Genomic DNA, 14,432 nt, shown 5'->3' with positions numbered 1-14,432 from the left:
TCGTAGACTACCTCCACTTTTAATATGTACCCATATTATATACTTTTGTATATTATACCCTTCAAGTCAAGAGTAAAATAGGCATCTTCTAGGCAAGCGCGCTTTATTTTAGAATGGATCATCACTTGCCAGCCGGTCTGATTGCAGCCAAGCTCTAGTCTTTAAATTTAAAAAAAACCGTTCTTTCGTCTTCTTCTCAGGCGCTACAGACTTGGCAGACTGGCTATGGTCACCATTTCAGCTGTGGCTCGCTTGACGAATTGTCTCCACTGCAACCAATGTTTGTCGAACTGAACCGTCCGATATTAATCGGACGGTTCAGTTCTTTAGCTACCACTGCTTACATTATATCGCTGCTTTACTTTGAACTTTGAAGCTGTTGATCAAATCTTAGAAATGAATAAAACGTAAGTTGATTATTATTAAAACGAAGTAATGGAAACTTAATAACCATAACAAACAAGTTAATAAAAAGTTTGCAAAAAATCTCACCAAACAGCAAGAAAGTAATCTGAACACTTTCGTTGATACAATTAATTACGTACATGATTCTTGAATTCGGCAATGAAACGAGGTTGATATCATTAAACGACTTTCCACAAGTGATCGAGATTCGTGAGGTATCGATAAATCTCTCCTTCATGCATTCGTCACTTGCTACGAGAAAGTTGAATTTATTAGTAATCGATATATTCGAGTGGGTTTTACTTTTCAACCGCAACCTGAAGGACCGATTTTAAACGATTCCAGAAGTGAAACTGTTTACAATAATAATGCTGAAGATTTACGAGCAATAACGGATGTCCGAGCGAAAGTAATAGCGCTTTTTATGGAAGCAAAACAATGAGAAATTCCTTCTGTGGGAGAGGTTGCGTATTCATTTAAAGAATGTGCGTTTTTAAATTGAGGCTACTTAAGAATATTGTCGGCGGAAGGTTGTCGGATAAGAAATGCGATAAAACTTTCCTTTTAAAACTTATGTACATTTTTACAGGCTGAAAATAATGAAACCCTTAAAACTTGGCGATAAAACTGATAGTGTTTGAAGTTCTTAAATTTTTTACATAAACTTGAGGAGTCCTTGAGTGCAAGGGGATTTTTAGATTGAACAAAATTGTTTTCTATTACTTAGTTAAGAATGTACCACTATTGTTATAGAATAGAAACGTCTGTTCAAACAACAAAGGTAGATACTTATATGAAATAAATTACTAAAAATGTGAATCTTTCAAATAATTAAATGTTTCTATGTCCATTATAATAAATTACTATTTTTTATTATAATCAACAAATAAGTAACATCCGAAGAAAGCCAATTTATAATCTACAGTCAGAAGTAAATTGCTAAGTTCAACTTTCAAAAACACTGTTATCTGCTCGGTTTTAATCTGAATTTTAATGTTCGCCTAGCCGCAAGCTCATCGCTATAGAAAAATTTGAGTTATGCTAATCTTTCACACCTCATAAAACTTCATTAGGGCCATTCGTTTCATAGTCATATTGGACGCCTACATTCCTCATAGGGCCCTTTCCTACTTTCTTCTCTGTCCTACTAACTTTTAACCTTCAAATGGTATGGATATTGCACACGACTGAGTGCAGTTTAAACATAGAGTGGGTAGAAATACATGAGTCTACAACTCTACATGAATAGCTATACAAGACAAACAACTTTTGTTAGGAGCAATGATCGATAAAGGTGGCGGGATGCGGAGGAATGAGGAAGGCAGAGGATCATGTTCAATGGTTCACTCTCTAAGAGGCTCACTATGTTCAACTGTGGGCCCATACAGACTGATGGATGGATCAAATGAATCGCCAGAGTTCTATAAGTTCAAATCTCCAGAGTTATCAACAAAACTTAAGTGCTTATTTGATTTTCATAATTCGATATCCTAAACTGCAAATTTTTGTTGCAATATTGGAAAAACCTCCTGAAGTATTGTACCACCTGGTCATTATCAGAGACATGTACCTAGGTACAAGTGATTCAAGAGGGTTAAATTACATCCTTTTATGCAGACTCTGCAGACATACCTAGATAAACAACATCATATATATACCTAATACTTTAGGTATACCGAAGTCCCAGCTTTTATAGTACTAGCAGGTAGATGGCTGATAGGCGTCGGTATGTTAGATCTCTATTGAAGTTTCACTATCGTACAGATCTGTATGTGGGAGTGAAACTGGTTTGTTTTATTGACACACAAAATCGGAGAGCTTATTGGGTATTACGGAACCTTCGTTTTGTCGAGAACAATAGAAGTAGTAGGACGGTTACTATAATTAACTACTGATAATACTTATCAGTTCTGGTTAGGAAATTATTCTAACAAATGTGCTACTTGCTCATCTTACCAAGTTGCAAGTAGGTTGCAACCAGTGCTTTCTTATATCTGTGATACAATAATCGGAAAAGCATTTCTTACAAAAAATATAATAACTAAATAGTCAAATTGAAATGGGTACAGGCAAAAAACATTTGCAAGCTTCCAGATTTTGCCAAGAGCTGTATATTTGGCCAAGGCACATCACATCCTTTAATTTTTACTGTCTCGCCTTGACATACTTACAAATACTTGGCATTTCTGTAGTTTTGTGATGCGAAAGCAAGTTACCTATGGGATCCTTGTACGTACATACTCTTACTTCCCACTTCCTAGGTTCCTCTAACTTGAACCCTAATAACATCTTCATTTATACACACCTACTAGGTCAAGAACTAATCTAAATTCTCATCATTACCTCAAAAGTCATTGACATTGGACACAAAAAACAATTGCTCCGAAGTGTGCATAAAAAATCGGATATAATGTTCGGGCTTGGGCATATCCGCTTGCGACTCGGCCTTGGCGAAAGATTAATTTTCCTTTTACTGATACGCGATACAATACAAGACATATAAGGCGCCGTTTCACCTTTAAACACTATGGCAACAATATCTCGTAAATAGCACGCACAGACATACCAACTTCCGACGCCAACTTCTGTCGGCAAACTTGAGTGAGTTGAACTTTTTGCTCGTCTTTATTCTGCTTCCGTTGTAATGATGAGGGTGGTTGAGTTATGTGGATCTCACATTACCTGAATTCTGTCCCAGAAGTTAGGCTGTATTGTTAAAAATTATGAATCCACGGAATGAAAAAAACAACGGTTATCTAGTCCATGCTATTTGAGATATTATAACACAACTTAAGAGGGCTCTCTCCGTCACTCGTTTCATACAATCGTAGTTCAATTTCATTTGAATATTAAATATCTGTGTTTGTGGTGTTTTAGATTTTTCTAAAAATATGTAATTTTAAAATTACAGGGGCTCAAAGATTTGTATGAAAATTTTTAAGACCGCGTAACTTTGAAACCGAATATTTTAACAGAAATCTGGAAAACCACAAACATAGATATTAGTTTCTAGAATATGTCTGCAAAATTTCATGGACTTTGGTTGCTTAATATTCAAATAAAATTGGAACTACGATTGTATGAAACGAGTGACGGAGAGAGCCCTGTTAATTATGCTGTCAGCTGCAGTCAACTTAATTTTATACCAGATGGGAACGTGTTGGAGACTTCTTATGACATATTATAATTCTTCGCTTTCGTTTCATGTACCCGGTTTTGACCAGTCTTGCTATTGTTCTAAATTTAAACTGTTTGGTTAGACCCCAATTTGTTGGCACATCTGTTGATGCTTAATATTGTATTAGGTTCTACAAAGTCGCTTGCCTTGAAAAAGTTCTGCCCAAGATATTGCTTTACTTAATTGTTAATGCAGGCATATTTTTATAACTATGGTGCCGGCTCGTGTTAAATGTAAATTGTTTGAATTAATGTTTTCTATTTCCATAATATACATTAATCAAACTCTGATAGTTTCTTAGGATGTTAACTTGATACTTAAGGCTTTATTAAAAATATGTACATATTTAAACTTAAGCAGCCCTTTTTAATGTATAATTGCCGACTTAAGTTTTCACAGATTTAAAAAAAGGCTGAGCAAAGACCTTATAGGCAGGATTTTGGTAATATTAAAAACATTTGTTTTTTATCGCAACCAAAATCTCTTTTGTGAGTTACTGCTTCTTCTGTAGATACAATTCTTTCTTTACATACATTTAATCAGAAAGAGAATTATGATACAGTATGTAAGTTTGTAAACTAGTGAGTAAACTGTAATAGCATAGCATAGGTAGTACTAGCAGACATCCGAAGGTCGTGGATTCGATACCGGGCACAAACCTCTAACTAAAACTATTCGGAGTTATGTGCGTTTTAAGTAATTAAATATCACTTACTTTAACGATGAAGGAAAAGATCGTGAGGACACCTGCACACCTGAGAGTTCCCCATATTCCATAATGTTCTCAAAGGTGTGTGAAGTCTGCCAATCGGTACTTGGTCAGCGTGGCAGACTATGGCCATAGTCCTTCTCACTTTGAACTACTACTGCTATTATACAATCGAAGATTATGTAAATGATAAAAAAGCGTGGATTTGACCTGCACCTCGCACCAGCAATGCGCGAGACTTCAATTTCTTTTATTCATGGCATAATATTGTATATCAAATCTTTGAAAAGAGCAACCGCCGAGTTTCTTGCTGGTTCCTCTCGATAGGAAAGGCATTCCGATCCAGTGGTAAATGCTCTTGACGATTCAAAAGTACTTATAAAAGTCTAATTGAATAAAAATATTTTGAATTTGAATCTGAAAGGAGACCCGTGCCCTGGAGTGAGCCGGCGCGCGATAAGTTGATCATGATTAGGTAAGTTTGTTATGTAGGTGTGTGCCCACGTACAGGTTATTACAATCAGTCTAAAGTTTTGACTCAAAACAAATAATAACTATTGTGAAGGCGGCACTCTTATCTCTAAAAGCAATCTCTTCCAGACAGACTCTCGTTGGACTCAGAGAGAGCAATGAACTGCGATAAACTTTGACTTTTGACGACCTGTTCGACCCAGCGCTAACGCCGCAAAATTGTATTCTGAAATTCACGCCGGGAACAATAATTCCCAGGTTCAAATTCTGTTTACGACAATTTAGGAGTTTTTAGGGTTCCGTACTTCAAAAGAAAAGAAGAACCCTTATCACTTTGTTGCCTGTCTGTCTGTCTATCTGTCCGTATGTCGTGTCTGTCAAGAAAACCTATAGGGTACTTCCCGTTGACCTAGAATCATGAATTTGGCAGGTAGGTCTAAATGTAGAACAAGTAAAGAAAAAAACCGATAACCGTGAATTTGTAGAAGGCACCTACCTAACATCGTTAAAAAAATCAAAACGTTCACGAAAAATTAATTTACTAAACCACAATACATGTAGATGGCGCAGTCCGTCATTAACGCGCAGTGCTCTACATAAAAGTGTTAGGTATGTATTGTACGATGGTACGGAACCGTTCGTGTGCGAGTCCGACACGCACTTGACCGGTTTTTTTTTTGTAAAAAAAAAAATATGTATTCGACATTTTAATCATGACTAATATTCCCCTTTCCCCTCCAACTAAGCGTTAAGCTTGTGCTAGGACTTAGGAGTGGGTACGACAATAGTGCAACGGGTGGGGTTTGAACCTCTGATCTTTCGGTTTTCAGTCCGCTCCTACAACCGTTGAGCTATTGAGACTTTTTATTGATGTTTTGTTGCCCTCTCAGACTTTAAGATGCTTTTAGGTATTCGGGGTAATACAATTACAAGTGTAAATTAAAAATTTATAACACCCCCGACAAGTGAAGGTTACAGTAATAACTAGAAAAGGGCTGATAACTTTCAAACGGCTGAATCGATTTTCTTGGATTATAGCTAAGAACACTCTCTATCAAGCCACATTTCAAACAAAAAAAAACTAAATTAAAATCGGTTCATTAGTTTAGGAGCTACGATGCCAAAGACAGTTCCACAGATACACAGATACACACGTCAAACTTATAACACCCCTCTTTTTTGGTCGGGGGTTAAAAATAATAGTCGCACAACATGAAGTAACTAAGCCGAGTGAAACGAAATAAGGTCGTGTCACAAGAGCGGCGTATTACCGGATTACAAGCGTTTACTATGTAGTTCGCGCTGCGTCCTACTTTCATTTCGTGCAGGCTTTACTTGGGCCCTGAGAGTAACCATTACAGTTAACGTTAACTAAGAGTAAATCTGCCAAATAGCAAAATAACGCATGTATGAAAGATCATCACATGAGAAGGGCTCGACCAATTTGGCTGAGTTTTTTGTTGTGTTCGTAATTGTTAGGGCAAGGTTTGTACTTTGTATGAAAGAAATTTTTTGGAAATCCACCGAAAAGTCGGTGGTATTTTTGCCCAAAAATCTTTTAATACACCTCAATCTTTCTCTCATTTTCTTCAAAAATGCCCGTGCGAAACCGGGGCGGGTCGCTATTAAATAAATAAATAAATAAATCTTTTACTTACTGAATTTCACAATTTTTAAAACGAGGATTAATACGCTCCTCTTACAAAATACTTCTTTCTATTCCGTGTTGGTATAGCTTGATACAGATATAATATGTACATAATAGTGCCCATGCATCAGAAACTATAAAGCCTGTGAAAAAGAAGATTATATTTTTTTATATTTTTTTTTATATTTTAATATTTTACACTTAACATCGTCTTTAGATCCATGAACGCAATTTGTTAAATTCCAAGCCAAAATATACCTGTAACTTTCAACTCGGCACATAATATTATTCATTAGTCTTCAGTTAGGTAGGTATGTCTTCTGCTTGCTACTCCTGCCCTTGTCCTATTTCATTTGAGGTTGGTGGGTCTTTTTGTATGTGAGTGCCAGGACTTTCTGCCATGGGCTGTGTTTGGAGAGTACAGATTAGATATATTGTATAGCATCAATATTCGTCATGTGTCATCAACCTATCATTTACAATCAAAGCGTTTATTAGCACCTTTAAGTAGTCACGATTTATACATTTTTCGTCTATTACCATCTTTAATAGTCTTTTGTTGATAGGCGATAGTAGGTAAGCGGCGGCGAGGCGTGGTGAATCATCGATCTATTGCCATTAAAGCTAACGATCTATTTATAACAGAGCCTATCTATTTCATTTTAATAAAGTTCTAAAGTGTCAGACCTAATATGAGACCATTAACATCAGTACCTACTTGCCTATTGCATTATTGCGTGCAATATATGTTATCTAGTATCTCATCCATCTTATATAATATTTAAGTCATTGGTCGATGGAATCCGATGCGCGAAGGCATGCGCTTGGGAACCTATTATAGAATTAATAAATATAAAGTATTTTTCATTCAAATAAGTTTCTAGCTACATAGCATCAAAAAAAAACCGGCCAAGTGCGACTCAGACTCGAGCACCGAGGGTTCCGTATTCGGGTATTTTAGTCGACGTTTTGCACGATAACTCAAAAACTATTATGCATAAAAATAAATAAAAATCTGTTTTAGAATGTACAAGTAAAGCCCTCTCATAAGATACCCCACTTGGTATCTTACTTTGAAAATGTTGTTTTTCTTTTTAATTATATATCCACAAATTCACGGTTTTCGGATTTATTCCTTTACCTGTGCTATAAGACCTACCTACCTGCCAAATTTCATGATTCTAGGTCAACGGGAAGTACCCTATAGGTTTTCTTGACAGCCACGACGGACGGTCAGACAGACAGACAGACAACAAAGTGATCCTATAAAGGTTCCATTTTTCCTTTTGAGGTACGGAACCCAAAATAATCGCTTTGAATCTGAAAAGCCCTAACTTATTTTGATCATGGCCTTGCATACGGCCACACGATCCTCGATGACACGCTAAATGTCGCTGAGTCATCGAACCGATACAATATAGTGGTCGCGGCTTCGATTCCGTGTTGATCACCTTCACGTGCCGTGCCTACCTGCCTTCGAATGCATTTTTACGACACACTGAACCTTTTCCGCTTGTGGTTATATTGCCTTGCGGTTGCAGGTTATGAATATGGATTTTTCCGATTGTAAAATTATTTCATTCTGATCCGTTCATTATAACACCCCTCATTTTGTGTCGGGGGTTAAAAACTATAGGTATTATGGTTAGAATGGTTGTTAGGTTACCTGCCTACTAAAAGCATTGTTTATAAACTCGTAAATTCTAAAACATTGACGCGTGCCCGTTTGTTGCACATAATATAAAGGGAAATGTGCCAATGAAAGTTCCGCCTGAATAACTATATTCCTCGCATACTAGTGTAATCACACGCCTTTCCTCGCGTTGCTGCGCGCATTCTTGCGTTAGAAGAAAGCTCCACTCAACCTTGAAGCTTTCGCAACGGCCGACCGGTTCTAAAGAGGAACTCGAAAAAAGAGCGCGCGTGTAAGCTTTTTTTTTAAACTCCTATGTGAGGCTTTGGATTCTTGGATGTTACTGCCTACATAGTTATAGGTTTTTTTTTGTTACAAAGTAGACTGATTTCGGTTACCTGTTTTCATGTACTTATTACTTAGAAAATAGAAACTTCCCATAGAAACTATTATTGTCTCAATATTTTTCAATCGCCTTCAAAAACTTACGTAACCTAATTAATTATCAAAATTTATTAAAGTTAATGAACTTAGTTTTTTACGTCAGCAGGAGACACTGCAGGAAAAAGCTATAATAATCCAGCAATTAAAATCTTTTCTGTCAAAGTAACATTTTTCGGAGTTCCCTAATCCCGCCCCTGGCCGTATTTTCTTCGGAATAGTACTATTAGAAATCACGTCATGCATTGAGTCGTGGCAACCTCCTATTTCAAACCGGGCTATTCCAAAGAAAATATTTAAAAAAAATATACTTTTTTTACACGTTTGTTACCTGTTATCTCCCAAAGCCACCATGATCCAAACTTCATATAGTCGCTCATCGTCATCATATACTACAAACATCATTGTTACATAATCTTTTATACTATTTCAAAGCCTATAGCACAGCCCGGCTAGCTCAGTCGGTAGAGCATGAGACTCTTAATCTCAGGGTCGTGGGTTCGAGCCCCACGTTGGGCGACCACCATTTTTTTTTTAATTTATTTTAAAGCATTGTTCTATTTTAACACGTTTTTCAATCATTTATACTAATTTATTCATAACGTTGATAAATTTAAAATGAAATGGGGGTAAGTAGGGTTAAAATATCAAAAATAATATATGGAACACCGAACAGCGCCCCTAGTGGCTAATTTTTACAACTTTTTACACAGAGCTTTCAAACTGCACTGAGTAACAGTACTTGTTTCATTACTTCGCATTCCGAAGTACCAGTCCTTATGCATAATAGTACGTAATCTCAATAAATTAATAAAAAAGTTCCACGCTGAGACAGTAATAGGCTATTACTTAACTTGCATCTGTGAAAGTAGGGTGGGGCTTGTATCGACCACCCAAGTCGATTGTTTTTTTTTTAATGTTTGATAGGTCAGAGATTGATCTTATAAACAGAACTACCTGTAAGTATTTATTGAGATGGGGTATTTTTTAGATAGGTACTTAATATTTATATTTTTCATTGATTTTTGACTTTTCTTCGGTCGAATCACTTCATAAGTATTATTCACAGAGATTAAAATAATAAATGAACTAAAATATAATATAATTTTGTAGTTAAATCTATGCCTCGTGATTGTATGCGTCGCCAGATTATAATTCGGTAGAAATTAGGAAGCAGAAACTGATTTATTTATTGCAAGCGATTCTCTATAGATAACATAGACTATCTGCACCCATGAAAAGATATGAAAAATTTCAACGTGACGAAAAAATATAAGTATAACTAAGTAGGTACAAATCATATTGCAACAAATAAATTGAAGAAAAAGTAGGTTGCTATTCAATTAGGTCCAAAGTATCAAGGCCTTTAGGTAATGGATTGTGACTAATTAGCAAAGACCTAGAAATCACGGCACAATCAGATTATTGTGTCCTCTACCTTGCAGCACGCGGTACACATGTGTTCCCTGAAGCCACACAAAGTTATAAAGCCACAGATTTTCTGCATAACTTGGCATTGGTTTATTATATTTTATTGGTTTATGCGTTGTACAATCAAGGGTCGTAAGTCGTTTAGCACCTTAAGAGGGCTCTCTCCGTTACTCGTTTCATACAATCGTAGTTCCAATTTCATTTGAATATTAAGCAACCAAAGTCCATGAAATTTTGCAGACATATTCTAGAAACTAATATCTAACGATTTATGCAAAATTGAATGTGTCTGTATTATGTAGATTCAAGCAAGAAAGCCGGCATAAATCTTAGCGGGTACCCACTACCCATTACTCAGCTTAGTGCGTACTCTGACTTGAAACATGAAGTAAAATGCGGAAAGTTACACCAGATGTTCTGTTCCAGCCCAGTAACTTGGCGCTCCGCTTGGCAGGGCACGTGGGCCGTAGCCCCACCGGCATAGGCTGGCAGGAGGTATAATCTTGCACAAAACCTTCGAAGACGATACCCGGAGCCAAGTACATCACACTTGCGCTGCGTGCGTGGTTACTGCGGTCATGTTTCCGGACCACAGCGTATGTTAATGGATCTTACAAACAATAGAGCACATAGATTCATTCTTTTTTTTATTCTAAGTACTTGTCCACTACGTTATTTTACGGACATAGAGCAGCCAAAGGGATCGCTTGCCTGAATTAGGACAAAAAATTCTTACTTTAAAGAATTGGGAAACTAACCCTATTTTATTAACCCCCGACCCAAAAAGAGGGCCTATAAGTTTGACGTGTGTATCTGTGTGTCTGTGTATCTGTCTGTGGCATCGTAGCTCCTTAACTAATGAACCGATTTTAATTTAGTTTTTTTTTTGGTTGAAAGGTGGCTTGATCGAGAGTGTTCTTAGCTATAATCCAAGAAAATCGGTTCAGCCGTTTGAAAGTGATCAGCTCTTTTCTAGTTACTGTAACCTTCACTTGTCGGGGGTGTTATAAATTTTTAATTTACACTTGTTCGTAGATGGCTAATATGCTTATAATATGCAGCTAGATGCCTTTAGCATCGAATAGAATCAAACAAGAGCAGAGAGCGCGATAGTTTTAGTTTAGTGTTTTACAGAATATGTAGTTTGGTAGGCAAATGGTGCACATGCTGCTACTGAGGCCCCGAGATTCCGGAATCCCGCATCAGATGGTGTAATTAGGCAAGAAATAAGTCCTCCGCATGGAGAGGCACTCTCTTGGAACAAATTCCAATCGATAATAATGGATAATTTTACACCTTATCCGGTAACCGGTTATCTTAGTCAATGGGAGATAAATCAATGAAACTTTTACGAATGCATTGTAAGAGTTCTTATTTACCAGGTGACCAAGTAAATCAATGCCAGATTATATCTATCTACCATAAACAATTTTCTAATATTGAGAAAATAATTTTCATATAGGTAATTTGCACACAATACTTTTAAAACTTAAAGCTAGCCTTATCTAATTACTATACAAATCATGCCCGCGTTGAATGGTGCCAAGAATATTGGCTGCATTTCCGTGCTGGACAGCCAGGCTGATCCGTTGCGCAAAAAATGAGCCAGCCCTGTCACCCGAGGCTATTAAACGCGGTCAAATGTCTTATACCCTTTCCAACCTGTGAATACCTATTCTTAGATTATTATTGTCCTCGTTGAAGGTAGGTACCTACTTACTCTTCAACTTCTGGACATGACCTCATGTAAGTATTATGTAAGACACTCCACGGTCACACTTATAAGTAAACTAGCTGATGCCCGCAGCTTCGCCCGCGTGAATTGGTCAGATCCCCTGCAGCATCAGGATTGAGGAGTTGGACTCCAAATTTTTTATGAAACAATGTCGCAAAATTCCTCTATCGATTATTAAAAAAGAAATGACGCAAATCGGTTCAGAAATCTCGGAGATTTCGGTGTACATAGGTAGAAAAACACAACTCCCTTTTTGAAAGTCGGTTAAAAAAGTAGCCTATGTTACTCCCTGGTCAATTCTCTACTTGTCTGTGAAAATCCCGTCAAAATCGGTTCAGCCGTTCCCAAGATTAGCCTTTTCAAACAAACAGACAGACAGACAAAAATTTTAAAAACGTGTGATTCAGTTATAGTATCGTTCAAATAACCATATGACCTTAATATGCGGTAGTTATTTCGAAATTACAGACAGACACTATTTATTTTATTTATTTTATTTATTAGTATTTTTTTAACTCTCATTTATTTATTTTTCCCATTTTATCCTATTTTTAAACAATAAACAATAAAATAACAAGAACAACAGAAAAAATAACAGAAACACAGAAAAAATAACAGAAACAACAGAAAAAATAACAGAAACACAGAAAAAATAACATTATTATTAGTATTATTTATTAGTATTAGTATATATAGATACTGTATCTACTTACCTGCCGCCTTGCAATAATTAAGTAATGTGCCGATATAGGTACATAGTTACTTTCTTTGTGCCGTCGAAATGTGTCCGTCACGCGAACGCCGCACGTCCCAGTGACATCCGATGAATATTCAATTCTTCAGATAAAGAAATGAAAGTTCCTCCGTGCACTATTAGCCGCCTAAATGTGCACATTGGTGCCTAATTCGCCTATCTGTACTATTATGCACTATGAGCCTATACATAAACCTCTCATCATCATTATTAACCCATAGACGTCCATAGCTGGGCATAATTCTCTTGTAGGGACTTCCACACACCACGGTCTTGCACCGCCTGAATCCAACGGCTCTTTGAAGCTGGTTTGATGTCTTCAGTCTACCTAGTGCCTCCCACTAGGTTGACAGACATTCTAGCACCCTGGGCCCTTAATGTCTAGTAGGTAAACGTATTTTTAGGGTTCCGTACCTCAAAAGGAGAAACGGAACCCTTTTACGATCACTTTGTTGTCTGTCCGTCTGTCGTGTCTGTCATGAAAACCTATAGGGTACGTACTTCCCGTTGACCTATAGTATCATGATATTTGGCAGGTAGTTAGGTCTTCTCCTCGGACGCATCCAAAAGAGACCAGCAGCATCCAGGCACACTGGGAGGTTACCTGGCTGGCGCCCCAAAGTAAGATAACTATGCCATGTAGGGTATCATGTGAAAGGGTTTTACCTTTACATTCTAAAACAGATTTTTAATTATTTTTATGAATAATAGTTTTGGATTTATCGTGCAAAATGTCGAAAAAAATACCCGAGTAGGTACGGAACTCTCGGAGCGCGAGTCTGATTTTTTTCGCAACCCTTTGAGATGTCGGTTAGATACTCTGATTCTCCTACGAATCTCCTCATTTCTGATCACGTAGAGAAACTCTAAGCATAACTCTCTCCATCGTCTGCTAAGTGACTGAGCTTTCTTATGAGGCCCATAATAGTTACCGACCATAGCTCGCATCCTTATACATCATCACTGGCAACAAAAACCCCCAAACTACCTAAATTGGCAAGTTTGAAATTAGTTCTATCCTTCTCCGCATATATAGAGAATATAACTCCTTTTGTGATTGTCGATTTAGTTTAAACATGCCTAATTAATAGATACTTAATAGATTCATTAACAAAACTCAGAAATATACTTAATTTGGGTAGAATATGGAAACGCATACGAATTCAGGGAAAGTTCACCTTTTTACTAGGTAATAATATAATAAGGTAGATAATATTTTTCTCAATATGGCATGGACTGCTTTCGTTTTTAACTTTTCCTTCTTTGGCGTGGGCGGGTGTTAATGTGAGAACAAAAAAATTGATAAGAAAACTTTTTTCGCCTTTAGTATTAATTTACATGTTTTTGAAGACAGTTAACAGGGCTCTCTCCGTCACTCGTTTCATACAATCGTAGTTCCAATTTCATTTGAATATTAAGCAACCAAAGTCCATGAAATTTTGCAGACATATTCTAGAAACTAATATCTGTGTCTGTGGTGTTTTAGATTTTTCTAAAAATATGTAGTTTTAAAATTACAGGGGCTCAAAGATTTGTATGAAAATTTTTAAGACCGCGTAACTTTGAAACCGAATATTTTAACAGAAATCTGGAAAACCACAGACATAGATATTAGTTTCTAGAATATGTCTGCAAAATTTCATGGACTTTGGTTGCTTAATATTCAAATGAAATTGGAACTACGATTTTATGAAACGAGTGACGGAGAGAGCCCTTTTAACATACGAATATTAGAACTGGAAGTTTGTTAAATATAACATAAATAATGCACCATTGATTAGTATTTAATATATTAAGATAGTAAGTCCTACTAATGAGATTAGCTAGAAAAACATAATGGCCGGTTCACATTTATCCATTCCCTGGATTCAATAGGTTGATTCCAGCCAGCGATCTATATGTACTACGATTCCAATGCTAGAATGGATTGAAACCAAAACGCTGTTCCACTATCTAGTGCTGGGTTGGATAGATCATAGATGATAAGGACTATTTGGCTAAGGCTTGAGTTTGGCACGTTCTGCGAG

The 14,432-nt window shown here is 36.7% G+C and overlaps 1 protein-coding gene and 1 non-coding gene across 3 annotated transcripts in view; both read left to right on the top strand.

Annotated features, from left to right (window-relative positions):
- Positions 1-14,432, top strand: part of LOC123864732 — a 64,891-nt gene that overhangs the window by 44,824 nt on the left and 5,635 nt on the right. The gene's annotated exons all lie outside the window — the stretch shown is intronic.
- Positions 8,932-9,004, top strand: Trnak-cuu. Its single transcript has one exon. It is a non-coding gene; the product is annotated as a tRNA-Lys (tRNA).

This window comes from Maniola jurtina, chromosome 4, assembly GCF_905333055.1.
Source record: "Maniola jurtina chromosome 4, ilManJurt1.1, whole genome shotgun sequence".
NCBI lineage: Eukaryota > Metazoa > Arthropoda > Insecta > Lepidoptera > Nymphalidae > Maniola > Maniola jurtina.
This window is presented reverse-complemented; position numbering and strand designations above follow the sequence as displayed.